The following is a 19668-nucleotide window of genomic DNA, read 5'->3' as shown; positions in this document are numbered from 1 at the left end:
AATACTTTAACAGAAAACATTCTTTAAACAGTACATAATGCAGAAAAGAAATATGTGAAAAATCTACTTATAAATATTTGCAAAAATAAATGTTAAAGGCAGTTTCATCACAGTTCAGGCCTTCAGGTCTATAATTCGTTATAATTCCTGGAATATCCTCTTTTTACCCAGTGCTGTACTGTATTGTCATTCATTTATTTTAGATTCACCACAAAATTTGTGCTTCCAATTATATTCTATTGATCCCTGAAGTCAGCTGGTCAGTGCTCTAAAATCAGAGCTCGTATTCACCATCTTAGCATACTGCGGCCTTTTGATTTCAACATTTCTGTACTTACAAGTAAAGAGACCGCTCAATCCTATTCAAATCACGTAGAGCACGTTTTCCATGTGTGAAAAATTTCCTTCCTGTAGACAATTTCATTTTTAGGATTTGGATTCTACTTTGGAAAATTTGTGTTGAAATGACTCTTTCCTGCTAATTATTGTACATATCATATCATAGCGTACCTGATTACAAGACCAATCATCAAATCTGCTTTGGATTTTTACAAGTTATCCTCCACTTTGCAAATTAATCTCACTTTTTCATCTACAGAGGTACATTTCCATTTTCTGTCACTCATGGCTGCTGTAGATATCCTGATAATAAATTAATAGACTTTTATTCCCACATTATGTAGGCCTACTGATTGTAAAATGTTACGTCTCATCATTTCCCTCTCCCTTTGTATACCAGGTCTGCTAGTGCAGTAGTATGACTTCTGCCTTCACTTGTAGTTCTGTTTTGCTGTGTTATAATAACACGTGCTGCATTCTGAGAGCAAGGATGGAATAACATTACATACAAGTGTACCTTGAGATCAAAAATGTGTTGCTAATAATTGAAAAACTTTTAAATCAGTTATGTATAATCCAGAGGAAAATATTGTATGTAACATAATGTTGCTTGGCCTGTACTTATAAGAGCCTAGTCTTAATTCAGAACTATACTACTTGGTTTCATATAAATGGTTTCATTCATCATGATCAGTTTTCAGTTCCACTTTCTAACACATCATATTTTTATCCTGGTCTCTTTTTACAAACTTAAACAAATTTCTAGTTTTTGTAAAGATGAAGACATTATTTTAAATGGTCATATAAATGCTGCATATTTTACTATATTTTTTGTTGTAGTATAATTATTTTATATATTCTGCAGTATTATTCATGTGTTTTGTGCCGACAATGCCAAGTAAGTTTGTTTGGATTTTCTTTCCTTACAAATATTTTGTTGTCAAATGAGTTTGAAGGTTTTGCTATCATTAAGTTGTCAAAATAGAAAGGACAAAAGAATGTTAGGATTGTTGCTAAATTGCTGCTTGTCTTCTGAGCAAATTTTGGGCAATGTTTTATTTTGCAGCATATTTCCGAGCTTTTTATACATATTTGAGTATCTTTCAGGGCATAAGTCCTTGCATGTTTCCAGACTTTGTAGGTCATAGAAATCTGAGCCCTAGTAATTACACATTTACTTAAAAACTTCAGAAGGTTAAACAATTGGAAATTCCGTATACTAGTTGAAGGTTGGTGTATGTTATATTTATGCTTGATTTCAGTCATGATGTTGATGAAATATTTATTGTAATTGTAACAAGGTCTGTTTGAACTGTTAACAGGTGAGTGGTAGTTCAGGTGCTCTCTACACATTGTTTCCTCATGTCAACTACTGTCCCTGTCCAGCATATCGCTATCATGTTCTCCGCACAAGAACAGATCTAACGTGCAAACATGTGATTGCGGCCCGCCTAGCAGAAATATTAGGGCAGGGTAAAGAGATACAAGTTTCTGATCGCGAGCTTACTCGGATACTGCTACTTTCTGCTGGATTGTCTGAAACATGAATTTGAAAAACTACTTGTGAAATTGGAGAGAACCAGAATAGTGAAAGTGGAGTCCATGATTGAAACTGAATAAAAAATAACATGCAAGGTGGGTGCAAATCATATTACAGAACATACTTAACAATCAAAATAATATGGTATCCTCCTCTTCTTTCTCTTTGTCTTTCCTCACATACAAAATCAAATCAAAATCTCTTTTTTTTGCAAATGAGCTCGCGTGATTTGAGCCAGAAATTTTACGATGTCACTAGAGGCAGAACATTCCCGTTGAATCTCCAAGAAACTCACAGGTAAGTTGGCCGACGAGAGCAATGCACGGAAAGGCCAGCCCCACCCTACAAGCCAGCTGGGAGATCCCAGGTCGTGTGAGTCACTAGCCCCTTCCTGGAAGTACCGAAAGTGGCTACCACGGGCTGGCAAGTAACATTGCCCCCCTTCAAGAGCTGATTGCCCCGATCAGTAACTTTCTCAGCTGTTCTTCGGTATGGCGCCCGTTGTTCTAGATGTACTACCTTCATCTGGACATTGGCCTCCGTGGAACTTGGTACGTGACGTCATTTAATTCCCTCAGAACATGATAAGTGTGTTTCCATGTCCTCTGCAACTTGAGAGGCAAGCCTTTCTTCCTTATTGGGTTATGTAGCCATCCTAGGCCGTTCTCGTGATTTCCGATGGTGTCCCCTCGGTCGTACCACGCCTTCACCCGGTCGCTCTCTGTGCGTGTACTCTCCTGGACAGCGGCATGTATATCCTCTGGGCTCCTTGTCAGATCCAGGCAGTACCTATCGGTTGGGGCAGAATGGTCCTCAGATAGGACAAACCCTAGATCTGTCGGAACGCTCTGCTCTCTTTCACATGCCGGCCTCGCTGGAGTAGATCTCATGGTCTCGCGCACTGGTAAGCCAGTGAGACTAGGGGTAGGTGACGATCCGTGTCCCTGTACATTTTCATCCAAGCGTCACGGCTCCAGTTTCCTTCGAACACCGTTGTGATTGCTCAGCAGGAAACTTTGTGCTCAGCCTCCCTCCGGGAACAGAACTCGCAGTCTTCTGGACAAGGTCTATGGGACAGAGTATCAACCTCGCATGGACCCTCATCAACATTTCTCTGTCCATCACTCATCTTATCGTCGTCCTCCATCTTCTTCTGGCCATCTTCCGCCTTCTCCTGACTGTCCTCCATCTTATTCTGGTCATCCTCAGTCTTCTTTCACCTGTCGCTCAGCATCTTCTTCTGACCTTCTCCTGTCTTCTCTTGGTCGTCGTCTTCCAACTTCAAATACCAATATAAATGGTCCATTATTGGACATTATAAATTTTCCAGCTAACTCATTCCTGGTTGCCAGCGTTTCACCCCCATGTGCTAGGTTGGGTTCATCAGGTGGTACCTAGCACACCTACCAAGACGCATGGCTTGTGTATACCGTGGAGGCCACTGCGTAGGCTACTTGGAGCCACCGGCAGTGCCAATGCACTATGAGAGACTTTGTCTCATTACCAAAAATTGATACTTGCTTGGCCGTCAGATGATATAGATGTTGATTCCCATAGAGAATCTGAAATATTTGTCTCGAATGAGTAAATTTATAATACCAATATAAATGGTCCATTATTGGACATAATAAATTTTCCAGGTAACTCATTCCTAGTTGCCAACAGACAGAAACATTCTTACTGCTGACCATGACTCAATCGAAGCCACCCTCAGCCTACTTGCATATTGACATAAAGACTTCCAATCAGTCAATCAATCAGTACTGATCTGCATTTTAGGACAGTCGCCCAGGTGGCAGATTCCCTATCTGTTGTTTTCCTAGCCTTTTCTTAAATGATTTCAAAGAAATTGGATATTTATTGAACATCTCCATTGGTAAGTTGTTCCAATCCCTAACTCCCCATCCTATAAACGAATATTTGCTCCAATTTGTCCTCTTGAATTCCAACTTTACCTTCATATTGTGATCTTTCCTACTTTTAAAGACACCACTCAAACTTATTCGTCTACTAATGTCATTCCACGCCATTTCTCCACTGACAGCTCTTCCCACCCACTGTGAGGCAAGCATTTCCTCTGTGGAGTAAAGTAGACTGGCTAGTTGTCAATCAGGACTTGTCATCCCTCACTTGGTGCTGGTTATCAGCTGAGCGTGATATCAACAGTGCGGTTCCCTGTTTGAGGATTTAATATTTACCACTATTAAACAGCATGTACTTTTCTCCAAACCCAGAACGCACAAATATCCCCCCTGGCTGAGTGCCGAAACTAAACTGCTACTAAAGAACAAAACCTGTGCGTGGTCACTCTGGAAGTCTATCCCCAATTCACACATGTATAATACTTTTAAACACCTCACGAAAATTTCAGAATCTGATCTTAAGAATGACTACAACCGGCACATCACTTCTATAACTGGAAACCTTAGAAACAACCCTAAAAAATTTCGGACTCTCATTTCATCACGTAGAAAGTCACCCCAGATACCATTGAATCTTAAACTACATAGTGATGATGTCCCAGATGAATTAAGGTCTCAAAAATTCAACGAGTACTTTCAATCTACCTTTACTCCTCCCGCACCTATCACAGAACTACCACAGATCAATAGTGTTTGCAGTTGCTCACTGTCACGAATATCAACGACCCCTAACGAAGTTCAGAAATATTCTCAATAGTCTCCCAACAAACCGCTCCTCCGGGCCCAATGATATTAGCCCTATATTCCTCAAAAATACTTCTGCATCTCTTTGTGCACCATTATCTAAAATTTTAAACCTGTGTATGGCTACTAGTACATTCCCCAACAGTTGGAAACAAGCTGATATCACACCTGTTTTCAAATATGGCAACAAACATGATATCTCATCATACTGCCCAGTATCTATTGTCCCAATACTATCCTCTGTCCTTGAAAGAATAATCCACCGCTGACTCCTCTTTTTCACACAGCCGTACCTATCTGATGAACAACACGGATTCATTCCCGGAAAATCATGCCTCACTAACCTCACAGTCCTCAATCACTACATCATTTCAGCAATAGAAAATAAATTTCAGTTAGATGTAATCTATATAGATCTGGCCAAAGCATTCGACTCAGTGGATCACGCACTTCTTCTTCATAAGCTCGCTACCAGATTTAATATCCATGGCCCCGTCTTGTTATTGATAACAAGTTTCCTCTCCGGGAGAAAACAAGGATTGGTACTCCCTGAATCTGCCTCATCATGGTTATCTGTGTTATCAAGTGTATCTCAGGGCAGTATTATGGGACTCCGCCTCTGTTCTCTATATCGATGACATAATTCTCTACACCCAAAATAGTCAGTTTCCACCCTCTTGTACGCCGATGATCTGAAAATCCTAAGGGAAGCGTCTATGCCTGATGATTGTGATGAATTACAGACTGTTCTCTATTTGTGTGATGACTGGTTTAAGAAATGGAATCTTTCTCCCAATGTTAAGAAGTGCAATACAATCTCCTTTACATTGCTAAAGCAAGGAATGAACACTGCCTATACCATCCAGGGAAATACATTGCAATCAGTTCCTCAGATAAGAGACCTAGGTGTTATAATAGACCGTAAACTAACCTTCTCTGCTCATATTCAGTCTATAAAATCCTGTGCTATAGGTACCCTAGAATACTTTACAGGTTCACCGAAATTAATGATATTAACGCCTTAAAATTATACTTTGTCTCGTATGTTCTCCCCATTATTGACTCTTGTTCCCCTATTTGGTCCTCGTCTGCTATCACAAACATATCTCAACTAATAGTATTTTAACCTTTTCACTTTCATTGTTAAGACTTGCAATCCTGTTTTTAAGAACAAAACTAAATCTGACATTTTGAACTACCTGAGTATACTTGACCTGAGAAGCCATTTACAGTTCTCCGATCTATGTTACCTTAATAAAATAATCAATGGCTACACCAAATGTAATATTCTTCCGGCGTACATCCCTATACACGTTCCTCCCCGCCCAACATGCAACCAGCGCACTCATCATGTCTCCCGTCCGTGCCTAACCTTACAAGAACGCTCTATCTTCCACTGTCTCCCTACTCTTGGTAACCCACTACCTGATATCAACATATTCACACCTTTTGCATCCTTCAAACAAAAAATTAAAAGATTCCTTTGAAGTCCTCTCCAGGTTTCCATTTTATTCCGTCCATCCAACCCTTGACCTCTCTTCTTCCTGATTTCTGTAACCGACATTGCCAGTTAACGTTGCCATTGTTGTAACATTGTTATTGTTAATAATTGTCAATTGATTGTTGATACTTAATATTGTTGTTTATATCTTTGTTATCTTTTATACTTATTTATATATATATATATATTCGTTTACGGCCATTAGAGACCACGTTAGATAACAATTACATGTTTCTGGAAGCCTTCCTCACAGCCCAGAACTTCAGCATCCTCTCTCTGGCAGCCTGTCTTCTTTCGTCCGTCCACCCACGGTTAAGTTTTGGTTCGTCATGGAATCCCTGAAATCTGTCGATCACTGACCTAAACTTTGTTCGGTTTGAGATGTCTTCCGAATTTAGTCCTACCTGTCTGAGATCCTTTCTCACCTCCCTGAACCATTTGTCCGACACTTTAGGTCTGCTGTCTAGTATTGTGAAAATCCTTTTCGTTAGTCTCTTCTCATCCATTCTAAATAAATGCCCATAGAATTTAAGTCTCCGTTTTCTCATGCACTCAGTTAGCCTTTCATTGTCTCGGTAAAGTTCTTCCCTTCCTCGCAGCCTATACTGTCCATCCACAATCTTTGGACCCATTATTTTGCGAAGGATCTTTCTTTCAAATTTCTCAGCTTCTCTCAGTCCCGCTTTTCCTGTCATTTGGAGGCACTCACTAGCATACAGACATTCCGTTTTAATCACTGTATTGTAGTGCCTTAGTTTAGCTCGTCTGGAGATGGTTTTCTTCTTGTATATAGGATATGTCCTACGAAAAGCCGCAGCCATTTTCTCCCGTCTGGTGTTGTTTGCTTCTCTTTCATTTGTTTTCAATTGCACTATTTCACCCAAATACTTAAAGCTATCAACTCTTTCTATTTTACCGTGTTCTGTCTTCAGGTACCGAGGGGCTGTTTTGATGTTTGTTATATATTTAGTTTTTTCGAAAGAAATCTGTAGTCCTGCTTTTTCTGCTTGTAGTTTTAGTACATTCAGCTGTTCTATTGCTGTGTCAGTATTCCTAGATAGCAGCGCAACGTCATCAGCAAAGGCAAGGCAATTAATCATGACACCACTTTTTGACCCTCCAATGTATACTTGGTTAAGTAATCCTTTTCTGTCCAGTTCTTTTTCCCACTCCCGGATAATCTTCTCCAACACACAGTTGAAAAGAATTGGTGACAATCCATCACCCTGCCTGACTCCTGTTTTAATTTCGAACTGTTTGGAGTTCTCTCCCATGAACTTAACTTTCGAATGTGTCCCAGTTAAAGTCTGCTTAATAATTGCTGTTGTTTTGGCGTCAATTCCAAATTCCACTAGTATATTGAATAGCACTTCCCTGTCGACTGAATCATACGCCTTTTTAAAGTCTACAAAAACGACTACCAGATCCTTTGAGAGATGATTCTCTAGTACACGTTTCAGACTCCAGATTTGATCAACGCACGATCTTCCCTTCCTAAATCCCGCTTGATACTCGCCTAGTTGATGATCCACTTGTTCCACAAGTCTCCTCTGTAGTGCTTTAGAGAGTGTCTTATAAGTTACAGATGTGATGGAAATGCCGCGGTAGTTGTTAGGATCTGCTCTATCTCCTTTTTTGTGTAGAGGATGAATGATAGCATTTTTCCAATCTTCAGGGATTACCTCCATTTCCCATATTTTTTCCATTTCTCGCCTTAAAATTGTTATTGCGATTTCTCCACCACTTTTCAGCATCTCTGCTGTGACAGAGTCTTCCCCTGCAGCTTTGTTGTTCTTTAAGTCTGTAATTATTTCACGGAGTTCTTTTTCATCAGGGGGTATTGAGTTTTCATTCCGTTGCTTTGGATCCTCTTTTGGCCATTTATTTTTAGGTTTTTCACAGTTCAACAATTTCTCAAAATATTTAGCTAATATCTCACAATTTTCATTCTTATTCACTGCCAATTTTCCATCTTCCCTTCGAAATCCCATGGTAGATGGTTGATATCCATGTATGTGCTCTTTAAAGGTCCTATAAAAGATTCTAGTATTGTTCTTCTTAAATTCTGTGTCAATACTTCGAATTTCTTCAGATATTTGATTCCTTTTGGCTTGCCGCAGGATCTTTGCTGTCTGTTTGCGTACCTCCTTGTATGTCTCAAATTTATCTTCTGTTTTATCTGCGTACCATGCTTTATAGGCTGCAGCTCTCCTATCAATTGCTACATCACAGTCTGTAGTCCACCATCGGTGTCTGCGAGTTCGTCGCAATGGTGCAACATCCTTAGCTATATTAGCCATATTCTCTCGAATATCCTCACAAGTCTCCATTTTCCTCTCCCGCATACGTCTTTGAAAGTCGTTTCTGTTTTCTTGAAGTTTTTCATGGTTTACTTTTATTGACGCATTCGGAGAGAGTCTCTTCTTGTTTAGCGGTAACGGCTTGAATTTTATGCGGGTCAAGAAGTGATCAGAGTCAAGATTGGCTCCTTTCCGTACTACCACATTCATAATTTCTTTAGTGTTTCTCCTTGAAATTGCAACATGGTCCAGTTGATATTCACCTAGGTCTTTCCGTGGAGCGCACCACGTTTTCTTTTTCCTTGGCAGTCTTTTGAAGTACGTGGACATTAATTTAAGATCGAATGTCTCACATAAGTCAATAAGTCTCTTCCCATTCGTATTTGTTCTGGTGTGAGCTGGATAACCACCCACTATTTTTCGGAACTGACGTTCTTTCCCAACCTGCGCGTTGAAGTCACCCATCAGAATTTTGACATGATTGCTTGGCGTCTTTAGCAATTCATTCTCCAATTGATCCCAGAATATTTTCACCTTATCAGGATTGTTTCTGTTGTCTTCATTTATGGGGGCGTGTGCATTGAATAGTGTGTATCTCTTGTTTGCACATTTCAGTGTTAGAGTGGAGAGTCTATCAGAAGGAGAAGAGAAGTCCGTTACGGAGTCAATAACCCTTTTGTTTACACAAAATGCTGTGCCAAGTTGCTGCAGATTTCTTCCAATTTTTCGTCCAGGTTTACCCTTAAAGATTCTATAATTTTCTGAATCAAACGTATTAATATCAGTAAAACGCGTCTCTTGCACTGCTAGTATTAGAATATTCTGATTTTCCATTTCATCCAAAGTCCGTTTTAATTTCCCCGTCCTAAGTAGAGTCTGTATGTTGATAGTTCCAAAATAGTGATGTTTCTTTGTCCTTAGATTTTGTTTTAGGTTAGTCGTGTTTGTCGTTAGTACGTCATCAGTCTGGCTACCAGATGGCTCCGACTCCATCTTGCATGTTGGTACAAGCTCCCCAGAATCCGAAGGCTTGTTTGCGCCGCCTGGTGCGACGGTGGATTTCCATTGCTGGGTACCACCTGGGGTAGTTTTCCTTGAAAGTGTTTCCATCATGCATAATGTTACCTCATGGTAATGCTTGGTGGGACAGATTACTCTGTCCGTAGTTAGAACTACGGTTGTTAGCCGTAGAGCCAGTTCTTCCGCCCTCTCAGCCGTTGGGAAATATCCTCATCCGCCATCGAGACCGTTGACTGCAGACCTTTTTGCCTCAGTTGATCCGCGGGTGTTTATTTGGCTAAGCCTTATTCACACCTGTCCTGCATATCTACAGGAACATTCCCTATCAGCCATATGGGACGCGCCGTGTCGGGGTTGAGGCCCCCCGCCCCAGTGTCTTCCGTGAAGTTATGCCAAACACTTACTCAGTTCAGTGCGTGACCCCCACGGAAGCTAACCGGGCACTTTATACTTATTTATTATTATTATTATTATTATTATTATTATTATTATTATTATTATTATTATTATTATTATTGTAAAATGGCCCTCCATAGGCTGTATCTAATAATTAATTAAATTAGAAAAATAGAAATAAAACCTCCATTATTATTTAGGCCTAGTATATGTATTAAGCTTGTGGAATTTGATTAGTAATTTGAGGTACAAATCTTTAAAAAATTAGACATTCAATGTGGGCAAGAATACGTAGTTACAATCTCAAAAATATTCCTCCAGTCATGTACAAAGTTTAAGATTATTTCAGTTAAACCTCTAAGTTTCACAAATAAATTTGTGTTGGCAATGAAGAAGAGAAGTTAGAAATTAGGTCAGTACCTTGGCTATTGTGAAGACTTAGTTTTAGAACTTCAACAACTTCTACATGGTCACAATCCATATACACGTGAAATATTTTAAATTGTATCATATTTGACACCTACGACATCCGAAGTTCTTGTAAAATTAGAAAACCATACGTCAGACGGTTTGGAGGGATGAATACTTTTGTCATAAGTCTTCACCTGCCCTAACAGGCAAAATCGCTTAGGGTTGTATTGATGTGAGATCTGTTGTTATTTAAAATCTAAAACATAGGGGAGCAACCATCATTCGAAATTTTAACCTTGTATTTTATACGGTTTCAGAGAAATGAATATTTATGTCATCAGAACTCACACCCAGGTAAGCCCCTTAAGGTTTTGTTATTTTAAGACCACTTCTTAGTTAAAATGTAAGGCATAGAGGATGGTTTCAACCTCATATGTCAAATGGTTTCAGAGAAATTAATATTTTTTTTGTCATCTGGCCAGAAACCCCAGTCGAAACCCCTTAGGAATATATTGTTTCAGGACTGCTTCTTATTTAAAATCTAAGATATATAGGAGCAACAATCATGTGGAATTTCAACCTCATATGTCAAACGGTTTCAGATAAATAAATATGTTTGTAATTGGACATCACCCCACCCCTGCAGTCAAAACCCCTTAGGGATGCATTGTTTGAAGACCACTTCTTATTTAAAATCTGAGACATTGAGGAGTAACCACCATGTGAAAATTTAACCTTGTAGGTGAAGCAATTTCAGAGAAATTGATATCTTTGTCATTGGGCTTCACACCCACCCCCAGTCAAAACTCCTTAGGGGTGCATTGTTTTAAGACCACTTTTTATGTAAAATCAATTACATACAGGAGCAACCACCATATGGAATTTCAACCTCGTAAGTCAAACAGTTTCAGAGATATGAATATTTATGTTTTCAGGCCTTAAACCTCCTCTTCTTCCCCCCCCCCCCCCCCCCCCCTTCACCGGTCACAAACCTTCTTCTTCTTCTTCAAGTGCCATATCTGGTTGCCCAGACATTGGCGATTACTCGGAGAAAGTTTTTCTGTCTTCTGCCAGTCGGAAGAGTCTCTCAGTTGTCTCAATACCGGTCCTTTGCTTGATGTTGTGTAACCATGTTATCTCTGGTCTGCCCTCTATTTTACCCTGGAGAATTAGTTTTATGAGGCCATATTTGTTTCCTCTTAATATGTGGCCTAGATAAGCTATTTTGCGAACTTTTATAGTTGTTATTAGTTCTTGCTTCGTCCTAGCTCTCCTTAGGACTTCATTGTTCGTTATAATATCTGTTCAGGGTATTCTAAGCATTCTTCTGTGCAACCACATTTCAAAGGTGGCAAGTCATTTGAAACTTGTGGCTTTTAAGGTCCATGTTTCTGCCCCATATAACAGTACTGACCAGATGTAGCACTTCATTAATCTCTGTCTGAGCTTCAGATTCAGATGATTATTACAGAACAAAGAGCTCATCCTGCGAAATGCAGCTCGAGCATTCTCAATTCTGCATCTGATTTCCTTATCTGGATCCATACTGTCTGTTATTATGCTCCCGAGGTACTTGAACTGGTGGACTTGTTCTATTTTGCGGTTGTTTAATGACAAGGTGACATTTGCATTACTATTTCTGCTAAATACCTTTAACTTAGTTTTTGCTACATTTATATTGAGACCATACTGTAAACCTTTGACATGGATTCTGCTCAGGAGTTTTTGAAGGCCTTCTATAGTGTTGCACAGAATCAGAGTGTCATCTGCAAATCTAATATTATTGATCAAAACACCATTTACTTTCACACCCAGTTCAACATCATGCAAAGTTTCTTTAAAAATGATGTCAGAATAGATATTAAAAAGGAGCGGCGAGAGTATACAACCTTCGCGTACCCCCCTTCTGATTTACACATCTGATGTTTTGGTTTGGTTGATTTTGACTGTTGCTTGTTGGCCCCAGTAGAGATTCTGTATGATGCGTATGTCTTTTCCATCGAGATGTTTTCGTTGGAGAATCTCTATCAGTTTTTCATGTTTCACTCTATCAAAAGCTTTCTCATAGTCAGTGAGTGGTTTCAACGCTTCAAGAACGGTGATTTTAATGTCGAAGACTGGCATAGTGGTGGAAGAGAGAAAGTTTTCGAAGATGCAGAATTGGAGACATTGCTGAGTGGAGACTCGCGTCAAACTCAGGAAGAATTGGCACGATCAGTGGGAGTGACACAGCAAGCCATTTCAAAATGTCTCAAGACCATGGGCATGATTCAGAAAGAAGGAACTTGGGTCCCGTACGAGTTGAAACCAAGAGACGTTGAACGGGGACGAAAAATGGGTTCATTACGATAACCCTAAATGCAAAAAATCATGGGGATATCTCGGCAGTGCTTCAACATCAACGACATAACCGAATATTCACGGCTCCAAGATCATGCTCTGCATTTGGTGTGACCAGCTCGGCGTCGTGTACTATGAGGTGTTAAAACCCGGTGAAACAATCACAGGTGCTTGTTATCGAATGCAATTAATGCGTTTGAGCAGAGCATTGAAAGACAAACGGCCGCAATACAGCGAGAGGCACGATAAAGTGATTTCGCAACACGACAACGCTCAACCCCGCGTTGCAGAAGAGGTCAAAACATACCTGGGAATGTTAAAATGGGACGTCCTACCCCACCCGCTGTATTCTCCAGACATTGCTCCCTCTGATTATCACCTGTTTCAATCAATGGCGCATGGCCTGGTTGACCGACACTTCTGATCTCATGAAGAAGTCACAAATTGGATCAATTCATAGATCGCTTCAAAAGATGAACAATTTTTTCGACACGGGATTCAAGCACTGCCTGAAAGATGGGAGAAAGTCATGGCCAGCGATGGACACTACTTTGAATGATACATGTGTAAGTAATCTGTTTCATTAAAGCCTCCAATGTTGGGGACAAAACAGCAGAAGCAAAGTTGTACACCTTGTACGTAAGAATGCTTTTAACATATGACTCATCAGACTTATGAGACGGTAGTCACTGCATTTCTTTGGATGAGACTTTTTAGGTATTGCGATGAATGCCGATTGTAACCAGTCCTCTGACATTTCAAGCTCGTATGTCAACCAGTTTGAGAGAAATAAATATTTATGCCATCAGCTGCTCACCCTCCTCCTCCAGTCGAACCCACTTAGGATTGTATTGTTCTAAAACCACTTCTTATTTAAAATCTGTAAGGTCAACCATAATGTGAAATGTCAATCTCATATGTCAGTCGGTTTCACAGAAATGAATACTTTGTATTTATGTTTTTAGGCCTTACCCTCCCAGTCAAAACCCCTTAAGTGTGTATTATTTTAAGACCACTTTTTATTTAAAATCTAAGACATATAGGAGCAACTGTCATGTGAAATTTCAAACTCGTATGTCAAACGGTTTTTGAGAGAAATGAATATTTATGTCATCAGACCCTCTACTCCCAGTTGAAACGTTTTATTTAAAATTTAGACATGTAGGAGGAACCATCATGTGAAATTTCAACCGTCAAACGGTTTCAGAGAAAATATTTTTGTTTTCGGATATTAACCCCCTCTGAATTTTGTTTCTAAGCTTGTGTTATTTAACATCTAGTTCATAAAGGGGCAAACATTGAGTGATATTTGAATTTTGTTTGGAATAAAGTTTCATAGTAATGAATATTTTGATTTTCAGGATTTTACCCTAGTTTCATCCCCATAGAGGTGGAATTTTTTGAAACTCTTCCTTACTGGGTGCCTACGTTGCAAAATTTCATTTGTTAATGCAGAGTAGTTTTGCCTAGGCATTGGTATACAATCAGTCAGGACATCATCTTTTATATGTATATATATCATAATAAAAATACTTCAACCCCTATTTCACTTCTTTTCACCCACCCCAAGTGGATTTTCCAAAAACTAAAAAATACGTGTTTCTTTATTTTTAAAGGAGAATCCAAACACCAATCTTTATGTCTTTAACGTCTTCAGTTTTCGAGATACACAGTATACTCATAAAACATACATCAACTACTTTTTCACTTCTTTTTACCTCCCTCCCAAGTGCATCTTCCGAAAACAAAAATATACGCGTTTTTTCATTTTAAAAGGATATTCCAGTACCAATTTTCACGTCTGTACCATCTTCAGTTTTTGAGATATAAGTATCATCATTAAAAGAATTCAATACATTTTTTTCAGTCCTTTCCACCCCCACTTAGGTGGATTTTCCAAAAACAAAAAGAATGTATTCCTGTATTTTTTAAGGAGATTCCAAATACCAATTTTCACATTTGTACCATCTTCAGTTTTTGAGATATAGGTGTCCTCATAAAAAGTATTCAACGCCTTTTTCACTTCTTTTTACCCACCCTTTAGGTGGATTTTCCAAAAACAAAAGTATATATGCTTTTTTATTTTTTAAAGGAAGATTCCAAATACCAATTTTTACATCTGTAACATCTTCAGTTTTTTAGATATAAGCATCCTCTTGTAAAGAATTCAACTTTTCCTTCACTTCTTTTCATCGCCTCGCCCCCCCCCCCCTCCGCCCCCCCCCCCCTTCTAAGTTGATTTTTTGAAAACAAAAAAATATGATTCTTTATTTTTAAAGAAGAATCCCAATACAAAAATTCATGTCTGTAACATCTTCAATTTTTGAGATAAAAGTATCCCCATAAAAAGAATTCAACTTCTTTTTCAGTCATTTTTACAACCCCTCGAGTAGTTTTTCCAAAAACAAAACTTTATTTTTAAAGATTCCAAATACCAATTTTCACGTCTGTAACATGTTCAGTTTGCGAGATATCAGTATCCTACTAAAAATAATTCAACCTCTTTTTTTTTCAGTCCCCAAAGTGGTTTTTCTGAAAACAAAAGAATACATGTTTCTTTATTTTTAAAAGATTAAAAATACCAATTTTCATGTCTCTAACATGTTAAGTTTTTGAGATATACTGTGAAATGCTCATTTTAAAAATTCACAGCATTTTGCACTTCTCCTTAAGTGGATTTTCTGAAAACAAATTATGCTTGTTCCTTTACTTTTACAGGAGATTCCAAATTTAACGTTAAGAATTTCATTCTTCAGGTTCCGTATTGAATCAAGATTCACAATAAAGAAAGAAAAAGATAATATCCACTTGATTTTGAATCAAAATACATTGATCATGACTCCCATAGTAATATCACAATAATAGTTCGAGAAATATACATGATAAAGCTAAAATTATATTTATATATACAAGCTGATTGTCAGTGAGATAAAAATGGTTGTTTTTCTATAGGGTGTACACCTTAGTATTACTAATTAAAAGAATGACTAGTTAAAAGAAATTAATTCTACTTGTAGCAAAAAACAATTGTCAGCTTTGATCTATGGTGCTTCTATCTGTTGAACTGTCGGATTCATTTTATAAGGCTTTATGGCGATGTTTGACAACAAACACTTAGTCAGAGTGTTCCATATGAATAAGTGCACATTAAAAAGTAAAATTATTCTAATGGGGCTGCAACTTGAACTTAACAAATGAAGAATTTTAATGTATTGTCCAATGTAACCACTGGATTAATTGTCACTGCAAGTTGATATTGACAAGCAAAGTGTCCATTGGAAAGTTCTATATATCAGTTTGTACTCTGATATGTTTGTTTATATTGTATTAAGGAGTAGGTTGAACATAGTAAAGTAGCCGAGGTTCTTGTTGAATTGGTACTTGAAGAAAGGCTCCCAAATACCAGTTTTCACATCTGTAACGTGTTATGTTTTTTAGTTTTACTGTAGATATACTCATTTTGAAAATTCACCCCCTTTGTCACTCCTGTTCAACTCCCCCTAATTGGATTTTTCAAAAACTAAAAATCCGTATTTCTTTATTTTGAAAGGAGATTCTGAATACCATTTTCATATCTGTAACATCTTCAGTTTTTGAGATACAAGTGTTCTCAAAAAAGGATTCAACCCTCTCTTCACTTATTTTTACCCCCAATAAGTGGATTTTCAGAAAACAAAAGAAATATGTGTTTCTTTATTTTTGAAGGAGTTTCCAAATACTAGTTTTCACATCTTTAAACTGTTAAGTACTTGATACACTGACTGACAGTGACAATGCAACACCAAGGAGGAGTGGTTCGAAAGGGATGAAAGTTGGGGAACAAACAGAGACGGCACGGACGAAAAATTGATGTTTATTTCAAACCGATATGCAGGTTACACAATGCGCACGGCATCGACTCAGTAGGATGTAGGACCACCGCGAGCGGCGATGCACGCAGAAACACGTCGAGGTACAGAGTCAATAAGAGTGCGGATGGTGTCCTGAGGGATGGTTCTCCATTCTCTGTCAACCATTTGCCACAGTTGGTCGTCCGTATGAGGCTGGGGCAGAGTTTGCAAACGGCGTCCAATGAGATCCCACACGTGTTCGATTGGTGAGAGATCCGGAGAGTACGCTGGCCACGGAAGCATCTGTACACCTCGTAGAGCCTGTTGGGAGATGCGAGCAGTGTGTGGGCGGGCATTATCCTGCTGAAACAGAGCATTGGGCAGCCCCTGAAGGTACGGGAGTGCCACCGGCCGCAGCACATGCTGCACGTAGCGGTGGGCATTTAACGTGCCTTGAATACGCACTAGAGGTGACGTGGAATCATACGCAATAGCGCCCCAAACCATGATGCCGCGTTGTCTAGCGTTAGGGCGCTCCACAGTTACTGCCGGATTTGACCTTTCTCCACGCCGACGCCACACTCGTCTGCGGTGACTATCACTGACAGAACAGAAGCGTGACTCATCGGAGAACACGACGTTCCGCCATTCCCTCATCCATGTCGCTCTAGCCCAGCACCATGCCAGGCGTGCACGTCTATGCTGTGGAGTCAATGGTAGTCTTCTGAGCGGACGCCGGGAGTGCAGGCCTCCTTCAACCAATCGACGGGAAATTGTTCTGGTCGATATTGGAACAGCCAGGGTGTCTTGCACATGCTGAAGAATGGCGGTTGACGTGGCGTGCGGGGCTGTCACCGCTTGGCGGCGGATGCGCCGATCCTCGCGTGCTGACGTCACTCGGGCTGCGCCTGGACCCCTCGCACGTGCCACATGTCCCTGCGCCAACCATCTTCGCCACAGGCGCTGCACCGTGGACACATCCCTATGGGTATCGGCTGCGATTTGACGAAGCGACCAACCTGCCCTTCTCAGCCCGATCACCATACCCCTCGTAAAGTCGTTTGTCTGCTGGAAATGCCTCCGTTGACGGCGGCCTGGCATTCTTAGCTATACACGTGTCCTGTGGCACACGACAACACGTTCTACAATGACTGTCGGCTGAGAAATCACGGTACGAAGTGGGTCATTCGCCAACGCCGTGTCCCATTTATCGTTCGCTACGTGCGCAGCACAGTGGCGCAATTCACATCATGAGCATACCTCAGTGACGTCAGTCTACCCTGCAAATGGCATAAAGTTCTGACCACTCCTTCTTGGTGTTGCATTTGCTCTGTCAGTCAGTGTATATAGATATACTCATTTTAAGTATTTGATATATAGATATACTCATTTTAAAAATTCACCTCCTTAGCAGCGGAATATCCAACAATCCTTTCTTAGTGAGCACTTACACTCTAATATAAATATATTCCCAAAATTAAATTTCTGTACGTCCAGTAGCTTTGGCTCAGCGATGATGAATCTGTCAAGATCGGTATGTGGTGCTGTTCTTGAAAATGGACATTAATTCATGAAATGTGTTGCTTAAAGCGGACTCATATTCTATAATCAAGTAAAATGGGCAGGGTTTTAAATTTAACTTTACATTCTGCTCCAACAACAAAAATAGTCAAATTTTACTGTTTATAGCATGCAAGAAAAAAGTGAAAATGACTTCAAATTACTTTTATCAGCTTTGATTTTTATGATATTTTCTTGCACCATATGCAGGTGACTACATGCCCATTATTCAAATATGTGTGTAAAATGATGCCCAGGCACTTGAATATGATCCAACGACTGTGTGATGATGAGTGGTTTGTGGTTTTCAGTTATTTGTGTGCACTATCTTTGCCCCATAGGTAATAATAATAATAATTGGCGGGAAAACCATAACGTTCGCGGGGTATGGAGGAAATGCCTACTCCCAGTCCTGAACAACTAGGATGAAATAAGGCAAAAAGCCTTCTTCACAATTCATCTTTCATCACCCATCATTCACCATTCATCACCTTGCCAGATCACATCTGGCATTGTAAGCCCTGACTTCGGTCAGAAATGTATTGATCATTGATCAGACAGTCAGCCTATTATGATTAGTCTTCTAATGAAATATCCACCGGTTTGGATACACACGATCATCAGATCCAAACAAAGACACCATTCGGATACGGTGGGGTGTCACATGGAAGACCAAGGCGAGTCGGAGCGCCTGCAACCCATTAAACAACATGCAGACCCATCTGATCAAGAGGAAACTTAAATTTAATAAATCAGGACAGTTCTCATATTTCACTACAGTGAACATAAATTCATTAATGAAAGTGGGCAAATTAAAACATCTCACAGACGTCTTAGATCAACATAAGATACTGATAACTGCTCTTCAAGAATTGCGTAATACGGATCAAGACCCCCTTGAGTCAGGGGGATATCACCTATACAAGGGTCCCCCAGGTGAAAGAGTACTAAAGAGTGTTCCTCAGTTTGGAGTCGGCTTTTTTGGTTCATACTAGTATCTTAGATTCAGTTGAAGATTTTTCTTCCACCTCCCCGCGAACGGCATTGATGACAATCAAAGTAGAGAATAAAACGTACATACTGATAAACGTCCATGCTCCAACGAATGAAAAAAACAGGACCAACAGGGAAGACACAGACAAATTTTGGGAAGAATTAGACCAACTATTATCATCCATTTCCGATAACCATATTAAAATCATGCTTGGCGATTTCAATCCTAAAATAGGCCGTGAGAAAAAGTTTCGTAATGTTGTAGGTAAGTGGCCAGCTCATCATCCAACTAACAGGAATGGTCAGAGATTGATCGATCTTTGTATTGATCATGGGCTACTTTTGGAAACCACACGATTCAAACGATGACCACATAAACTGATGACTTGGAAGTGCCCTAATGTTGAATTAGGGGAGTTCCAAATTGATCATGTAGCTATGGATAAGAACTATCATAAGGAAATTTACAATGTGAGGGTCCTCCGTGGAGTGGACATAGATTCAGATCATTATTTGCCCAAAATTAAAATAAAATTAACTCCAAAAAAGAAACGCATTCTCTCCAAATGTAATAGGAAGAAAACATATGACCCTAGCTATCTCATTAATAATAAATTATATTATGAACAATCTAAAACCTATCTAAGTGATGATTTGGGAACGGTAATTAACAAGCTAAAAACCATTGCTGAGGAAAACGCTCCCGTTAAAAAGAGGAAAAAACATGCTTGGTGGAATGAGGAGTGTGATGCAGCGATTCAACACCGACACA

General features: G+C 39.5%; 1 protein-coding gene across 2 annotated transcripts in view; it reads left to right on the top strand.

Annotated features, from left to right (window-relative positions):
- LOC136874950 (uncharacterized) overlaps nt 1-19668 on the top strand; it is a 76356-nt gene that overhangs the window by 46174 nt on the left and 10514 nt on the right. The window contains exon 4 of one of the 2 annotated variants that reach the window (XR_011018319.1): nt 1662-1974. The exons of the other annotated variant lie outside the window; for it this stretch is intronic. The gene's annotated coding sequence lies outside the window, so the exon portion shown is untranslated. The remainder of the gene's footprint in view (nt 1-1661; nt 1975-19668) is intronic. 2 annotated transcript variants of the gene reach the window in all.

Source organism: Anabrus simplex, chromosome 5 (genome assembly GCF_040414725.1).
Source record: "Anabrus simplex isolate iqAnaSimp1 chromosome 5, ASM4041472v1, whole genome shotgun sequence".
Lineage (NCBI taxonomy): Eukaryota > Metazoa > Arthropoda > Insecta > Orthoptera > Tettigoniidae > Anabrus > Anabrus simplex.
This window is presented reverse-complemented; position numbering and strand designations above follow the sequence as displayed.